Source organism: Hibiscus syriacus, unplaced genomic scaffold, assembly GCF_006381635.1.
Source record: "Hibiscus syriacus cultivar Baekdansim isolate YM2019G1 unplaced genomic scaffold, ASM638163v2 tig00110716_pilon, whole genome shotgun sequence".
Lineage (NCBI taxonomy): Eukaryota > Viridiplantae > Streptophyta > Magnoliopsida > Malvales > Malvaceae > Hibiscus > Hibiscus syriacus.
In genome coordinates this window covers 888,279-905,060 of record NW_024062835.1, presented here as the reverse complement: position 1 = coordinate 905,060, position 16,782 = coordinate 888,279, and positions in this window count along the sequence as shown.

Here is a 16,782-nt window from a genome sequence, read left to right as displayed (position 1 = left end):
AAATTTTGTCTTAAAAATGATTTTTCTTTGAAATTGTTTTAAAAGACGTTTTTAGGTATTCGACTTACCTAGTCCAAAGGTCGATGGCGACTCCTATTCAAATTAATTCAAATCACCAATTTTCAAATAAAGTCATAATTGTTTTTTTAAACTTAATTGTTTTTAAAAAAAATGGTTATGACAGCTTGACGACTCCACTGGGTAATTTAGAGAGTCAGGTTGTAAGTCGTTTGCACATTGTCGTAGTGGTGGAAATTATAAGTTTGAGTCTATGGTTAACTTATGATTCATTTATTGAAAATTTTCTAAATTATTTTTTTTATATATATACTAACATTTTATTTTTTGGTTTTCAGCTCTATCAAAGTTCTTATTGAGATTTTTTTTGTTCTTTTCTATTTTTTGTCAAAGGTTTTTATGTTTCTCCTCACACACATCACGAGCGTTTGCATAACATAAGCTCTAGACCGGAGCTTATTTCCAAGTAAGTGGAGGTGAAGGCTTTACTCTCGTAAGAATTTATTCTTCATATGAGTTTTAGCAAATAACCCCTGGGATACATATGCCTTATACCTTCGTAGGGATTTATTCCTCGTACGGGTATAAGGAAGTGAATCCCCTCAAATTGAACTCGATCCATTTACGCCTGTAATGGGTTAGGATTGAGGGTTTGGTAGCCCAAGGGGCACCAACAACAAGCACAATTCGAGTACTCTTTTCCGTTAGAGCCGAAACCATGCATGTTTTTTCTACGTAGAACTGTCACCCTAGATATAGTCATACCAAACCTCTATCCGTCAGTAGGTGCCAAAATAAGTGTAAAAAATGAGGATTAACTCTTAACCTTTTTCTTTTGCTTTAAGTTCGTATAATATATTTATTCTTTTCGAACAAAGCATGTGAACTAGAAATTGTATGCAATTAGGATTATTTTCTTGAAATAAATCATTTTGGGTAGAAAGCATGTCTGGGTAGGATTGTTATTTAATGAAAGCATGTTCGGGTAGATAACATGGAAATAAATTTAATTTATTTATCGTCTTATATATATATATATGTTTTTCCTTTTTGCTAAATTTACACACATATTTTGACTAATTGTTTTTGTTTGTTTGTTTTATTATTATTTTTTCATACTGCATGTACATAACATTAGAAAAGGCGATTGATCCGTGAGTATCGATAAAGTGGAAAGACTTTCACGATGGAGAAAAGTTTCTTAAACAAATAAGAGAATCATGCAGATGTTCGGAATTTGTCCGAAACAAAGCAGAAAGAGCGAGGAGATAGCCTGCCAAGAACTATGTGTCAGAACTGTCTAACTATACACCGGCATCCATAAAGCAAAATGAACTTCAAGGATTGAAGAAGATTTTGGAAAGTTGGAATTTTACTAAGAATCAAGCTTTTCAACAGACTTATGGGGATATATTCCATCTGATGTATGTCAGTATAGACCCGATCCTCATTCCAAGCATGATACAATTCTAGAATCTAGCCTATAGCTACTTCAGTTTCAATCGAGAAGACATGACTCCGATCCTTGAGGAATAACACTTTTTGCTGAATTTACCGAGCGTTAAAGTGGACAAGATCTATTCCCGGTCAATAAAAGGGTCATCGTTTAAATCAAAGCTTGCAAAGATCTCGTGCACAAGTGACAAGTGGGTAAATGACCGCTTCCAATGAAAAGGAGAAAGCGATAGGGTATCGTGGTCCCACCTACAAAAGATAGTCGAAGCACACGTATATGAAAATGTATGAAGAGTTGTGCTTGCTCTAGGGATCTATAGTTTGGTAATTTTTCCAAAGTGTTTGGGACTTGTCGAATTAGCTGTAGTTGACTTGGTTGAAAAATTAAAGAGAGAGACGAATCTGATTCCTGTAATTCTAGCAGAGACTTTTCGATCTTTGAATATCTGTAGAAGGATGGGAGGAGTGCATTTTATGGGTTGTGCTGAGCTGCTTACTGTCTGGATTAGAAGTTATTTCTGGAGAGAGGAAAAAGTAAACTATAATCACTTTTTGAAAGATCACAAAAAGACCAGTGGATCGACTTCTTCAGGAATCTGCGGGGTCAAAATATAGCATGGTAAACCCCGTGGTTGATGCACATACAAATTTTGTTTAAGTGTAGAGATCTGGATTGGATTATACTGCTGGGACTGTGGGGAGGAGTCTAGTACGCTCCTTTGTTAGTCTTGAGATAATACGGTGCCCGATAATTCGTTCTAGTGACTTATGGGCTAACTGGTGATGAATTCAATTACAAAGAAGTCAATTATAGGAAGAAAGTCAAAGATGTGGTTGATTCCTGGAGGTTAACTTTCAGGACTAAGGTAGTTGGAGCGGATGTTATGTTAACACCTGACTATGAAGCCTAGAGAATTCAAAGGGTAAATAACAAAATCCATTTAGCATATGGAGAATGATCAATGTCGATGGAGGAACAAATCGAGAAAATCCCTTCAAACTTGGAAATCCAAATAAGCAAGTTCGAGATGAAGAAAGCTAAAGATGCGAAAAGAATAGAAGACATGGAAAGGGAAAATTTCATGCTAACTCTCGATGCTGAATTTTATGCCAAATAGTTTGTAATGATGAGAAAAAAAAAAGATGTGGTGGAAGCTGACCTAGAAGACCTAAAAAGGATTATCAAAAGCTGCAACGAGCCAGAAAGGGATTTAGGTCGAGTAAAGAACCACAAACAGCGGGCTAGAGAATTAGCAACTGCTAAGCGATGAATTAAAAGTCTTGAGGTTGAAAATAAGAGTTAGTCCAAGAAGATAAAAGTTGGAAAGGCAAAAGTAGGAGAGCTGGAAGAAAGAATTGATAAACCAATACAAAGTCGAGGCTCGTAGAGTTCAAAGACTCGAAGAGGAGAAAACAATCAGCCTGAAAGAATTAGAAGATAAGAAAAATCGAGTCTAGGGGTTGAAAACTGAGATGAGTAGCATAATTGAAGATTTTGAAGATAAAGATCAAAGAATTATAGAGCTAAAAGAGAAAAGAGAGCGAAAGAAGGATGAGATATGGTCTGAAAGGCAGGGATGAAATCGAATCCTCGATAGAAAGTAGGCAGAGATTGGATCGTGGATGTAAAGATTCTCCATAAAAAGTCTGCGAGTGGATGAGCTCACTTGAGAAATAGGAGAATTACAAAATAATATTTGAAGAAGAGATAAACCAATCTCGAGCCATTAATAATGAGCTTAAAACCCACATCTCAAACCTTGAGTAGTCTCTTCTTCACGTGCAAGTTTCGCCCACGTCAATAGACTTAAGAGTTACTCTCGAAGAAAACAAAGCCTTCCGAAAATAAATCAGAGAGTTGAAAGGCGAGCTCCAGCGATGTCAAATTCAAATGACTAACCTAGAAAAGAAGATCAAATGCATCAATGATGGGTGGAAAAACATCTATGAACGTTACTGCTCTCTGGTATAAGAACGTGAATGCATGATGGGTGAAGCCATAGCACAAATGGGAGAAGTTGTTCGGTATACAAATAAATTGGCCAACAGAGCTGAGATCATCCAACTCCAAACTAATCCAGTCTCTGAATATATGAGGGAGGTCATTGCAATTATGAATGAAATTGTAGAGCTGAATCTGAGGGCTAGACCTTATCTGTAATCGAACTCCTTTGTAATGAGTGAAACTTTTCATCCAATGAAAGTTATTTCAGAATGGTTACTTCTTGGATCAACGCCTTTTATTTGCATTTTGCACTTACATCATTTATTCTACATAAACAATTCATCATTCATAATGCATTACCAATAACCTACATTCATATTTAAATGAACAACGAAATTAATTTTTGAAGGGTTATATGACAGACGATACTGGCAAGTAAAAATACCAATCCTCATCGTACACGAAGCAAAACTATGGAGGCTAAGCTTGAACAATTAAAAAAGGAATTACATGAAGATTTGTTAAGAATACAACAAGAATGGGAGGTAAAAATTGAACAGTTACAGAAATCATTCATAGATCGTATCTTGCAAAGCCAAACTAGTATGATAAATGATATCGTGGCCAGAATGTCTGGGTTGCGTACTGAAACAACAAAAAACCAAGTAATACTCCGGTTGAATTTTCTGAGCATGTTACAGCAGAATCTACCCCGAGATTAGTTATCTCACTCGAAAAGCTTACTGAGCACCCTACAGGATATTCAGCAGTCAAAGTTCAAGTGGCTACAACAAGTCTCCAAAATAGTCCTCATGAATACATCGCTATAGATCATGAGGAAGCAGAGAACTCTAAGAATGAGGTACCAGAACATCTGAAAGACTAGTGTAAGGTTTTTTCAAGGAAATGGGAATGCAAGGCTCTCAAGATGGAATGAATGCAGCAGAATTAAGCCTAGTGACATATTTAATATTACCTCAAAGTTTAAAATGCCTGAATTTGAGAAGTATGATGGGAAAACTTGCACTGTCACGCATTTGACTATGTTCTACCGAAGAATGACAGGATTCATAAAGGATGATAGGTTATTGATTCATTGCTTTCAAGATAACTTGATAGGATCAGCTGCAAGATGGTATAACCAGTTTACCCATGCCAACATAGGGTCATGGAAAGATTTGGCAAATGCTTTTAAAGAACAATACCAACACATTACCGACATGATGTCTGATAGAGTTACTCTCCAAAATATGGAGATAAAACATAATGAAAGCTTTCGTCAATACACACAACGCTGGAGAGATATTGCTACCTATGTACATCCCCAACTTTTTGAAAGAGAGTTCATAACAATGTTCATAAATACGTTAAAATCTCTCTATATCGATCATATGTTAGGGACGGAAACCAAAAGCTTCTATGATATTGTGATGTGCGGAGAAATGATTAAGAGAGCACTAAAGAAGGGGTAAATAGCCAGTAGCCAAAATCCTGCAAATAAGTCATATGTAAAAAAGAAGGAAGGAGAAGTGAACAATGTAAATTTCTCCGTGAACAAGACAAAGACTGAAAATTCCTCATTGTAAGGGGAGACTAAGTGTGAGAATAATAGTGGTGTTCCCGGTCAGTTTGGATCGGTTTTTGGCTAAAAAAATCATCCCATCCGAAAGTATAAATGTTTGCGGTTTGGATCGATTTGTATGTTTCTAAAAAAAATCCGATCTGATCCAATTAACTGCTGCTTGATTCGGTTTGGATTTGTGCGGTTTTTGGATTCTAATTTTTTAAAATAACTCTTGAATTTTTTTCCATAAAAAAACAACATATGTATAACAAAAGCAAAGAGAATATATATTTTAACAAATGAAAGTTTGTGAAGCTTACAAAGAGAATATATATTTTAACAAATCAAGAAACGAATCCGTTTCTCATCAGTAAGTCACCCATAAAAGTAAAATGACACATTTTCTAAGTTTTGCCCGACAATTTTCTCTCCACCTCAGAAATGAGGAAATACCAAAAGACTATACTATCATTCTTTTCTATTATAATTTATTGCACCATTTTTTTCATTGGCATCGATGACTAGAATCTGGAGCAAAATCGTTACGTGTGTGTCGAGGAAAGCTGAATCTGTATATGTATATGGGTTTTGTGAGATTTTGTGGGGCTTTTGATGGGTTTGTTTCAAGCTTGTAAATTCATTTTTCCATTTCATCAGTTCGTTTCGATTCTAGATTTCCAAAACGAAACCAAACCGATCAGTTTTTAAAAAAACCAAACACACTAAATCGGTTTCGATTTTTTTCGTTTATCGATTTTTTGGATCGATTCGAGGTTATTTTTTTTGGATCGGATTGGATCTGTACACCCCTAGAGAATAACACTGAAAGGATGTCGTTTACTCTAATACCGATAACCTACACTAAACTTTTCCAGGGATTATTCAAAGAACACATAGTGTCATCGAAGTTTGTAGATCCAATTAAACCAACTTTTCTGAAATGGTACAGTGAAAATGAGACTTATGAATATCATGCAAATGTCTGGGGACATACTATTAAAAATGTCTCACTTTTAAAAGAGTGGTCGAGGATTTGATTAAAAGAAAGGTGGTGTCATTCAATGACTCAGAGACGCCATCTGTCGCTGCAAATCCACTGCCAAATCATCAAAATCAAGGGGTTAATGGCATTGAAGAAAACTGAAGAATTAAGAGGAGGATTGAAGAAGTAAGAACAACATTGAAATGAGTATATGAACAAATAAAGAAGAGAGGGTTGTTGAGTTCTATAAAGAAATTTTCAGCAGAAAATCTAGAAAACTTCTGTGAGTACCATTGTAAAAATGATCATCAAATCTAGGATTGTCAAGATTATATGCATACGATCTAAGAATTGATGGACAAACAAGAGCTGCAATTTTATGAAGAAGAGACGATCAAGAATGAATGATATATATATTTGTGCTTATGAAGAAAATTCAGGAGGAGTTGAAGGAAAATTAAAGAAGCCTATCTTGGTCATATCAAAACCAAACTACAAAGCAAGCAAGAGAAGTACAACATCCCGAGTGGTGATCAATACCCCGATGTCTTTTTCTGATAAAATTAATAAGAGTGTTCCATGGGATTATACATTCCATATCAATACTCTTGAGAACCAGGAAGAGGAGGTTGATGAGGTTGGGTTTTTCACCAGGTGGGAGGTGCTACGCCCATGGAAAAGCCGAAAAAGTAAGAACTGTGATAATTAACAATCCTGAATATAGAGTAAATGAACATGTCAAGATTGAGGAAGCTCAGGAATTTCTGAAGTTTTTGAAGCACATCGAGTATAACATTGTAGAGCAACTTCATAAAACTCCAGCACGTATTCTGATGTTATCTCTTCTGTTGCATTCTAAGGTACATTGAAATACACTGATCAAGATTCTGAATGAAACTTTTGTGGGAAAGGATATATCGATAGATCGTGTAGACAGGATGGCAAATCACATTAATGCAAACAATTTCATTTATTTTTTTGATGACGAGATACATGAGGAAAGTAAAGGTAGATGCAAGGCATTACATATTACTGCTCACTGGAAAGGGGTCATCATCTTTAGGGTGTTAATTGACAACAGATCAACCCTAAATTTCATGCCATTTACCACTCTAAATAGACTTCCAGTGGATGCCTCCCAAATGAGAATTTGTGGCAAAGTTGTGAGAGCATTTGATGAAACAAAATGCAAAATCATGGAGAAAATGATGGTCCCCCTCGAAGTTGGTCCTACGACATTCAAATAGATTTTATTGTCATGGACATCCATCCAAATTATAATTTCTTGATAGGGAGACCTTGGATTCACATGGTTGGGGTAGTTCCTTCTTCCCTTCACCAAAAGCTTCGATTCATCGTTGATGGAACTTTAGTGACCATCAAGGCAGAAGAAGACATCATTGCTTCTATCACTACTGATGCACCATACCTAGGGGTAGATGAGAATGCACTAGAGTCATCATTCCTTTTCTTGGAATTTGTTAATACCACTTTTATCCCTTAAGGAAAAAGAATTCCCACCCCTCAGCTTTTAAAGAATACAAAAATACAGTTAAATGAGACATTAGTTAGAGGAGAGAAAATAGGGAAATGTTTGGGCAAAAAACTACAAGGCATCACTGAAGGGTTGGCCCCAGTTCTTAAAAGAATTTATTTTGGCCTCGGATATAGGCTAACTTACCATGACAGAATCAAGGATGCACAAAAGCTTAGGGAAAGGAGGAAGGCAAGAGCATAAGGCGAAGATATTTTTTTGGGGCCAATTGTCATACCACCATTCTCCAAATCTTTCATGTCTGGAGGATTTGTTACTGACATAATGAAGCCATCATGGGATGATGAAGAAGTAGAAATGGTTGAAGGTTTGATGGGAAGCCTGAGCATCAATGCCATCATAGATGATTCTATTGGAGAATACTCATTGACATCAATTCACTTGTGTCCTCCTGGCTACGTTTTGAAGAACTACATTGTTAAAAACTCCCCGTGTTCTATAAACACTCTTAAAGTAATGCATAATAATAAATCTGTCTCCTTTTGACCCGAATATAATAGGACTTTTGTAAAAGGTGAATTGTTATTTGTTATTGCTTTAATAAATGATGTTTTCTCTTCATTCTCTTCATAGAAAATATCTCACTTAATTCTTTAAACTCTTTATTCTTTATTGATAATTATTCTTTTGGTATATATCAAATAAAATTGTTGTACATAACATAATACACTCATTTTTCATTCGCAGGTCTCTAGATATCAATTGTTTGAATAATGATATTTTTGAACAGTAAATTGATTTTAAAAATGACACGTTTCTTGAAGAATCTGAGGGTTATAAGGATGATGATGAATGAGATTTAAACTTGAACTTGTTAGAATGATGAAAGAAGAAGACAATCAAATATTGCCCCATAAAGAGAAAACTGAAACCATAAATTTAGGAATAGGAGAAGATAGAAAGGAGGTCAAAATCGACACTTCGCTCTCACAAAAAACTAGAGAGGATCTCATAAGCCTTCTACAAGAATACACAGATGTGTTTGCTTGGTCTTATCAGGACATGCCGGGATTGGATACTGGCATTGTGGTACACAAGTTGCCAATAAAACCATAATACAAGCATGTTCAACAAAAGCTTCGAAAGATGAGGCCAGATATGCTATTAAAAATAAAGGAAAATATGAAAAACCAGTTTGATATCGATTCTTACATGTAGCCAAAAACTCTGAATGGGTAGCAAACATAGTGCAAGTTTCGTAGAAAGATGGTGAAGTTCGGATGTATGTTGACTACCGGGATCTCAATCAAACAAGTCCCAAAGGTAATTTTCCACTCCTACATATTAACACTTTGGTTGACAATATAGCTGGTCATGCTCTTTTCTCATTCATGGATGGCTTCTTAGGGTACACTCAAATCAAGATAAACCCTGAATATATAGAAAAGATAATATTTGTGACAATGTGGGGCACATTTTGTTACAAGATGATGCACTTCAGATTTAAGAATGTAGGGGAAACATATCAAAGAGTCATGGTTACTTTGTTCCACGATATGATGCATAAATAGATAGAAGTATACGTGGATGATATGATTTCCAAATCACAAACCGAAGAAGAATATGTGAAGGTATGAAAGAAGTTGTTTTTAAGGTTGAGAAAATACCAGCTCAAATTTAACCCAGCCAAGTCCACTTTCGGAGTTACTGTAGGGAAGTTATTGGGATTTGTAGTTAGTTAAAAAGGGATAGAGATAGATCCTAATAAAGTCAAAGCAATCTTGGAAATATCACCCCCTAGAACACAAAAATAAGTACGAGTATTTCTATGAAGGTTAAATTATATTGCTAGATTCATCTCTCAGTTAACCGAGAAATGTGATCCAATCTTCCGATTACTAAAAAAGCAAAACCCATGAGTATACGATGATAGTTTCCAAGAATGTTTTGATAAAATTAAGAGTTACTTGAAAAATATTACGGTCCTAATACCACCAATCCCAGACAAACTATTGATCTTATACTTGACTGTCTTTGAGAATTCAATGGGATGTGTATTGGCACAACATGATGAAACTGAGAGAAGAGAATAAGCTATTTACTACCTCAGTAAGAAATTCACTAATTGTGAGACTCGATATTCCTTGATCGAAAAGTTGTGTTGTGCTTTAGTATGGAATACTAAGAGGCTGAGATAATATTTGCTATATCACACCACCTGATTGATATCAAGGCTAGATCCATTAAAATACCTGATGGAATCATCGGCTCTAACTAGAAGAATGGTGAGATGGTTAATGTTGTTGTCTGAATTTGATATAGTCTACATGAATCAAAAAGTAGTGAAAAAAAGTGTTACTGCCGACTTCCTAGCAAGTAGAGCATTAGAAGACTATGAGCCAGTAAAATTTGAATTTCCAAATGAGGACTTAATGAGTATATTTGTTACAGAAGAAGATGCTCCGAAAGATGAAGCCTAGAAAATGAAGTTCGATAGTGCCTCAAATGCTGTGGGACATGGAATTGGGTCAATACTAGTTTCACCTGAAGGAGATCATTATCCTTTTACTAGTAGGCTCGCCTTTGAATGCACATACAACATGGTAGAATATGAAGCATGTATCTTGGGTATTCAAGCTACAATTGAGCACAAAATTAAAAGCCTTGAAGTATTTGCCGATATAGTTATTTATCAACTTCACAGAGAATGGATGACTTGAGACTCCAAACTGATAGAATAGAAGAACCTAGTGATGGAGTTGATCAAGGAGTTTGAAGATATTTCTTTCACTTATCTTCCCCATGAAGAAAATCAAATGGTGGATGCCTTGGCTACGCTGACAACCATGTTTAAGGCTAATGATCAGGCTCGAATGATGCCTATTCGAATGAGGATAAGAGAAATACCAGCTCATTGTTGCAACATTGAGGAAGAAGAGGATGATGGTTTCCCAAGGTATTATGATATTCTTTAGTATGTAAAATATCGAGCTTACCCCGGCGAAGTAATTGAAAATGATAAACGAACTTTAAGAAGATTGTCAATGGGGTATGTCCTCAGTGGGGATATCTTGTATAAAAAAGGAAAAGATCAGGTGCTTTTGAAATGTGTGGATAATATTGAGGCCAAAAAAATACTTAAAGAAGTCCATGATGGGATTTGTTGAACACACATTAATGGATTCATAATGGCTAAACAAATCAAGAAGTTTGGATAATATTGGTCAACTATAGAAGGAGATTATATCAGATTTGCTCGAAAATGACATAAATGCCATATCCATGATAACCAAATACATATTCCTCCCTCACCACTCCATGTAATGACCGCGACTTGGCCATTTTCAATGTTGAGCATCAATGTCATTGAGGCAATTTCACCGAAGGCTTCAAATAGACATCGTTTCATCTTAGTGGCCATTGATTACTTCACCAAATAGGTCGAAGCTGCCTCGTATGCTAATGTCACAAAAGGAGCAGTTTTCATATTCCTAAAAAGAGAAATCATTTGTAGATATGGAACACCAAAAAGGATCATTATGGATAATGTATTGAATCTAAACAATGACTTAATAAAGGAAGTCTACACGAAGTTCAAGATCAAACATCATAATTCACTCCTTATCGCCCAAAAATGAATGGGGCCATGGAGGCAGTAAGTAAAAATCTCAAAAAGATCATCATAAAAACAACCAAAACATATAGAGACTAGTACGAGAAATTACCTTTTGCGCTGCTTCGTTATCGCACGTCTGTTCATACATCTATTGGGGAATACTATTCTCTTTGGTATGTGGGATGGAAACAGTTTTGCATGTTGAGGTAGAAATTCCTTCTCTGAGAGTATTGATGGAGTTGAAACTAAACGAGGCTGATTGGGTACAAAATAGTTTTGATCAGTTGAATTTGATCGAGGAGAAAAGGCTGAGAGCTATATGTCATGGTCAGATGTACCAAAAAAGGATGATACAAGCTTATGAAAGAAGGTCAGACCTCGAGAATTTCATTAAGGTGACTTAGTGCTAAAAAAAGATCCTCACTATGCAAAAAGACTTTCAAGGGAAGTGGATGCCAAACTGGGAAGGTCCTTGTGTTGTGAAAAATGTCTTCTCATAAGGAGATTTGGTTTTAACAGAAATAGATGGAGAAGAGTTCCCTAATCCTATGAATTTTGATTCAGTCAAGCGATATTACACTTGAAGAAGAAAAAAATGAAAAAAATGAAAAAGAAAAGAAGAGAAAAAAAAGAAAAAAAAAGGAGGGTTCAAGATGAAAACCCAAAATGGATGTCTTGAAACCAAATGAGGATTCGAGTTGAAAATACATAATGGACGGCTCGAATGTTTAGGATTTGAAATGTCAGATTCTCTAGGAAGCCCAACAGTTAAGGGAAAGATTCTCATACTCATACATCTTTAGTACGATATGAATCTTCGAGACACATGTTAACTTTCAGGAAAGATTTGGGGTGAGGAAATAAAAGGACTCAACACTTGATATCCATTATATTTATCCTTTATTCTTAATGTAATATTTACCTGTTTCTTGTCCCAAAAGATTGTACTTTCTCATTACCTATTTTTAATGAAAATTTTCAAATTTGACTCATTGTTCCTATATATACTCACCAAAATACTAATCATCAACAATATCGATTATTATGCCTTACTCTGAAAAGTGTCAGAGTATAGGGATTTCAAAACAGGTATTTACCAGAAAGCATATGGAAAAATACATTTCCCTAAATTATTAAGCAGATCATTAAAAAAATGATGGTCTAAAACAAAGAAATCAATTTCAGCATAACTCTACCTTTCCCAAGCAAAGAAGTCCTAATCGAAAGATGCAAAAAAGAGGGGCCAATCCAATCAAATTTTATCGAAAAGAAAGTCAATCAATGGCCAAAGAGCCAACAAGGCAAGATAAATTTTCTCGGGGTAGATCAGAGAAACCAAGTTGAGCAATATTTAACAAGAGGTTATGAAAGTAACCACAGACAAAACCCAAACAATGGTAAACACATAAATCTCACCTGTTTCGATCAAAGATCAGGAGAAGTCCCAAATGAAAGGATCAAGCTATGCATAACCATTCAAACATGCATGCCAAATTGCATTTAGATCATCTTTAGGGCATATTGCAAGCATGAAATCATAGCATATAACCCTCGTGAATAGGTTCAAGATTAATCTCGAGTCAATCAATGTTAATTATAACTAGACTTCCTCAATAAGAAGGAGCAATGTCATTTGGCACCGAAAAACGATCAGCTCTCCTCAGCGTGAAAGAGCAATATCATTTTTAAAGTCAAACTATCCTTAGACAATCAAACTTTCTCAACGCGTAGGAACAATGTTGTCTTTAAATTATCCTAAAATGGCTAGATGTCCTCAACACGAAGGAACAATGTCATCCACTGACAAGATCTCCTCAACACGAATGAACAGTGTCATCATCTGATAATCAGAATTCCTCAATGCGAAGGAACCGTGTTGTCTCCAAATTTACCCGACTTCCTCAACGAGAAGGAACAACGTCATATGAAAACGACCAGAACTCTTCAATATGGATGAGCAGAGTTGTCTTCAACATAAAAGTATATTCAGATTGACCCAATTTCCTCAACGAGAAGGAATAACATCATAATCAACAAACAATTTATCTAAAAGCGGCCATACCTCGTCAATATGGATGAAAAATGTAGTTTTTAACTTTAAGTTTCAAAGAAACAAAGAGAACCAGACAAAAACTCACTGTCTTGTTGTTTTTACCCTATTCTTATTAACACAAGAATAGACAAAGAGGGGCAGCTGTAGACACCCGTTTTTGTCCAGGTTTTAATCGTTCGTTATTAATTATTATTATTTTAATTATTATCACTATTATTACTAATTTTATTATTATTTTTAGGATTATAACTTGGCCTAAACCCAAATTACAAGAACCCAAATGGGCCAACTCAACCCAGACCCAATTACATTCAGTCAACCCGAAGCCCAATGCATTTGCTCAACAACCCACCAACTTGGGACTAAAAGAGGAGGCCCACGTATGACTGAGCCATCAGCTAGGTTTTTAGACTCTTTCCATCCACCACACAGTATGAACTGTTAGATCTACGAGAGATCCAACGGTCCAGATGGTGATAACATTAGGGTTTTACCATCGTTGGAGCCACATCAGTCCTGTCACCACCATTTTTTGCTCCCACCATCGTTGGAGCCATATTAGTCCCGTCACAGTCACTGTCTGGTTCTTCCAACGCCGTTTCAGCCAGTCGTATACAGCAGTCAATCACCAAGCAGATCAAATCTAAAGAAAACAATAAAAAAATAAAACAAATCCAAAGAAAATCCTAACTTGTCAATCAATAAAAATATGATAATGATATCATATCTCCTCGGCAATAGAGATATCACCAAGTCCACAGGCAAGGTAAAAGAAAGGAGAAAGAAGAGAGAGAGCATATTTTCGAGAGAGAAAAACAAGAACAACAAAGGAAAAAATAAGAACAACCAAAACAAAAAAAGAGAAAAACAGAAAGAAAATAGAGAGAGATATTACTTAATAGAGAGATATGGTCGTTGAGCCCCACAGAAACTAAGAGAACCCACCACCAAAGGTAAAACCTTCTTGTTTTCTTTTCAGAACTAGGTTTTCGAGAAGGGTGGGTCTCGATTTTAGGTAGTAGAAGGGTCAATTTTCTAAGAAAAGATAGAGGGGAAGACAGAGGGTTTGTCTCAAGTTTGGTTTCCCATGCCATCGCCATTGACTTACAGCAGTTGTGGCTTTTGTATCTCTCCTTATGGCGAGGGAATGAAGAGAGAGGGGAAGAAGAGTTGAGAAAGTTTTTATGTCTCTCTCATTTGGGTTAAATGAAAATGAAAGAAACGAGAGGAGAATGACATACTGAGTTTAGTTTCAAACTTATATACTTTGCTCGAAACGACGTTGTTCTGTGAAGGGTATTTTCTCATTTATTTTGTTTGAATAAACTATGTTATGGGGCCTTTGGGTTTTGTAATTTTCTTTTACAACCACTTATTGCAAATTATTTTATTTTGTATTTCAAGCCTTAAATTTATTAAATTTACATTATGGTCACTTAATGTGTAATATCCCAAACACCTGGTTAGTGACCAAATTGCAAGATTTTAAAATTTTGGGATCAAATTAAAAAAATTGAAAAGTTTAGGGACTTAATTGGAATATCTTTGTATAGGATTGAATAGCAAAGAAGGAAGGATGGAAGGGCATAATGGTCATTTGATAAGAAAATGAATTTTTAATTCTTAAGTGGTGTATTATATACACGTGGAAAAGAAAGAATAGGGAAAACATGCCCAGAAATTTCTTCATCTTTCTTCCTCCTCTCCACCGTGAGCTCTCTAACTAAGGTAAAAACCTTTCAGTTGGTTACTTCTTGTAAATTATGAGTGGTTTTGATTCATGGAGTAATAGGAAAGCATAAGTAAGCTTAAAGATAAGTAGAAACTAAAAGAAAAATAAATGAGTGACTGAATAAAAGGGGTTTTTGAGTGAATTTGTGATAAAGAGTTTGTAAATGGATTTTGAAGTCATATTTGACTTGTCATCAGTCAGAATAAGAGGTTTAAAAGGTTAGAGAGGATTAATAACAAAGTTGAATATTTGGTAAGATTTTTAGTTTCAATTGTTCTAGTTAGATATTGGATGTTAAGTTGAGTTAAAGTGATATAAGTTGATATGAGTAAGTGTAGATGAGTTTAAAGACTTTAAAGAAGAGTAAAGTGAGGAATTTAGCAAAGTTTTTGAAAATTTTTAGGTTAAATGAGTAAGTTCTACGCAAGGGGTATCAGTACTGGATGAACAGTACCGATAGTTCAAAGTAAAAATAGGTGATTTGTGGATTTGGGTATCGATACTAGATGAACAATATTGATACCATAAGTTAAAAGTTGATGAATCCTTCAAAGAGTATCGATACCAAAATAGTAGTATCGGTACCAAGGGTATCGATACCAATGTTTAAGTATCAGTACCATTTTTAGAACTGAATTCTAGATATAGAAAATTTATCGATACTGAAGTATAGTATTGATGCCACCATAAGGAAGTATCGGTATTGTACCTTGGGTACCGATATTATTCAAAGTGAAATGGTGAATTAAGTGCTTTGTTTATCATATGTTATTAGGGATTTATTATAGTGATATGAATTCTTATATTTATAACAATCATATTATTGTGTAGATATCGATCGAAAACAAGTTCAGGATGATTCTAAGCTATAAGAGTGCTAAAGAGTTATAAGTATTTTGCTTTGACTAGTGAGGCCAAGGTGAGTGTATACAAATATGTATATGGTGTTATATGGAAATGAAACTTGTGATGGGTCTATTTCCAATGTTTTAATTGCATGATTATAAGAATAAAAGCATATTGTTTACATGGTTTCTATGTGTACATGAATACAAGCATATGTCTACATGTTATTTGCATTGTTGTACATGAGCTATGTGTTACATGTTATCCTATGTGACCTTGATCTATGAGGATATATGAGAATAATATATAAGCTATGTGAAAATGGTCTATGTGAATACATGCCTATGTGATAAGCTATGTGAAATGGTATAGAAGCTAAAGCCCATAAGTAAGTGATATAAGAGCTGAGGGTATTATCCGCTATTTGTGAGTACTATAAATGAGTGCGGATATATGTGCAAGTATACACAATCGAACAAGTAATACAGTGATAAGTTGAGTATCATCTCCACAAGGATTGGAGGAAATCAAATAAGTTTGTCAAGGCACTTTACTCTGTCACCTAAGTAAAGTTAGTGATGGTATATACAAAAGATAATGCTGTGGCAAAATGAAATGAGTGATGTGTAAATGGAACGATGGCAGTGTGGTAGCAAATAGATATGTCGTGGCAAAATGGATTGTGTTTAGTGCAAACAGATGGAAATGTCAAGGCAAAATAAATTGTAAATACTGGATTCAATTAATAAGACTTTATCTTTCTCACATGACAAGCTACTTTGGGAATGAGTTGTAGGAGTCACTAAGGAAAATCTAAGTCTACTTCTCTGAATGGTATTCCTTCTATGCCTAGTCTGCCCGACAGAGTCTACTAAGGTGCCCTATGCTATCTCTAGTAAGGGACTCGACAGATTAAAGATGTCCTGGCAAAATCGATTGGCGTAAACCCCTACAGTGATCCTATTGGTCCATATAACAGGATATGTCTCGACAATACCTTTTTGTGGCAGCATTAACATCTAACCTATTGTTCATGCATAACTCCTTTTAGTCGAATGAAATCCTAACATTATCTC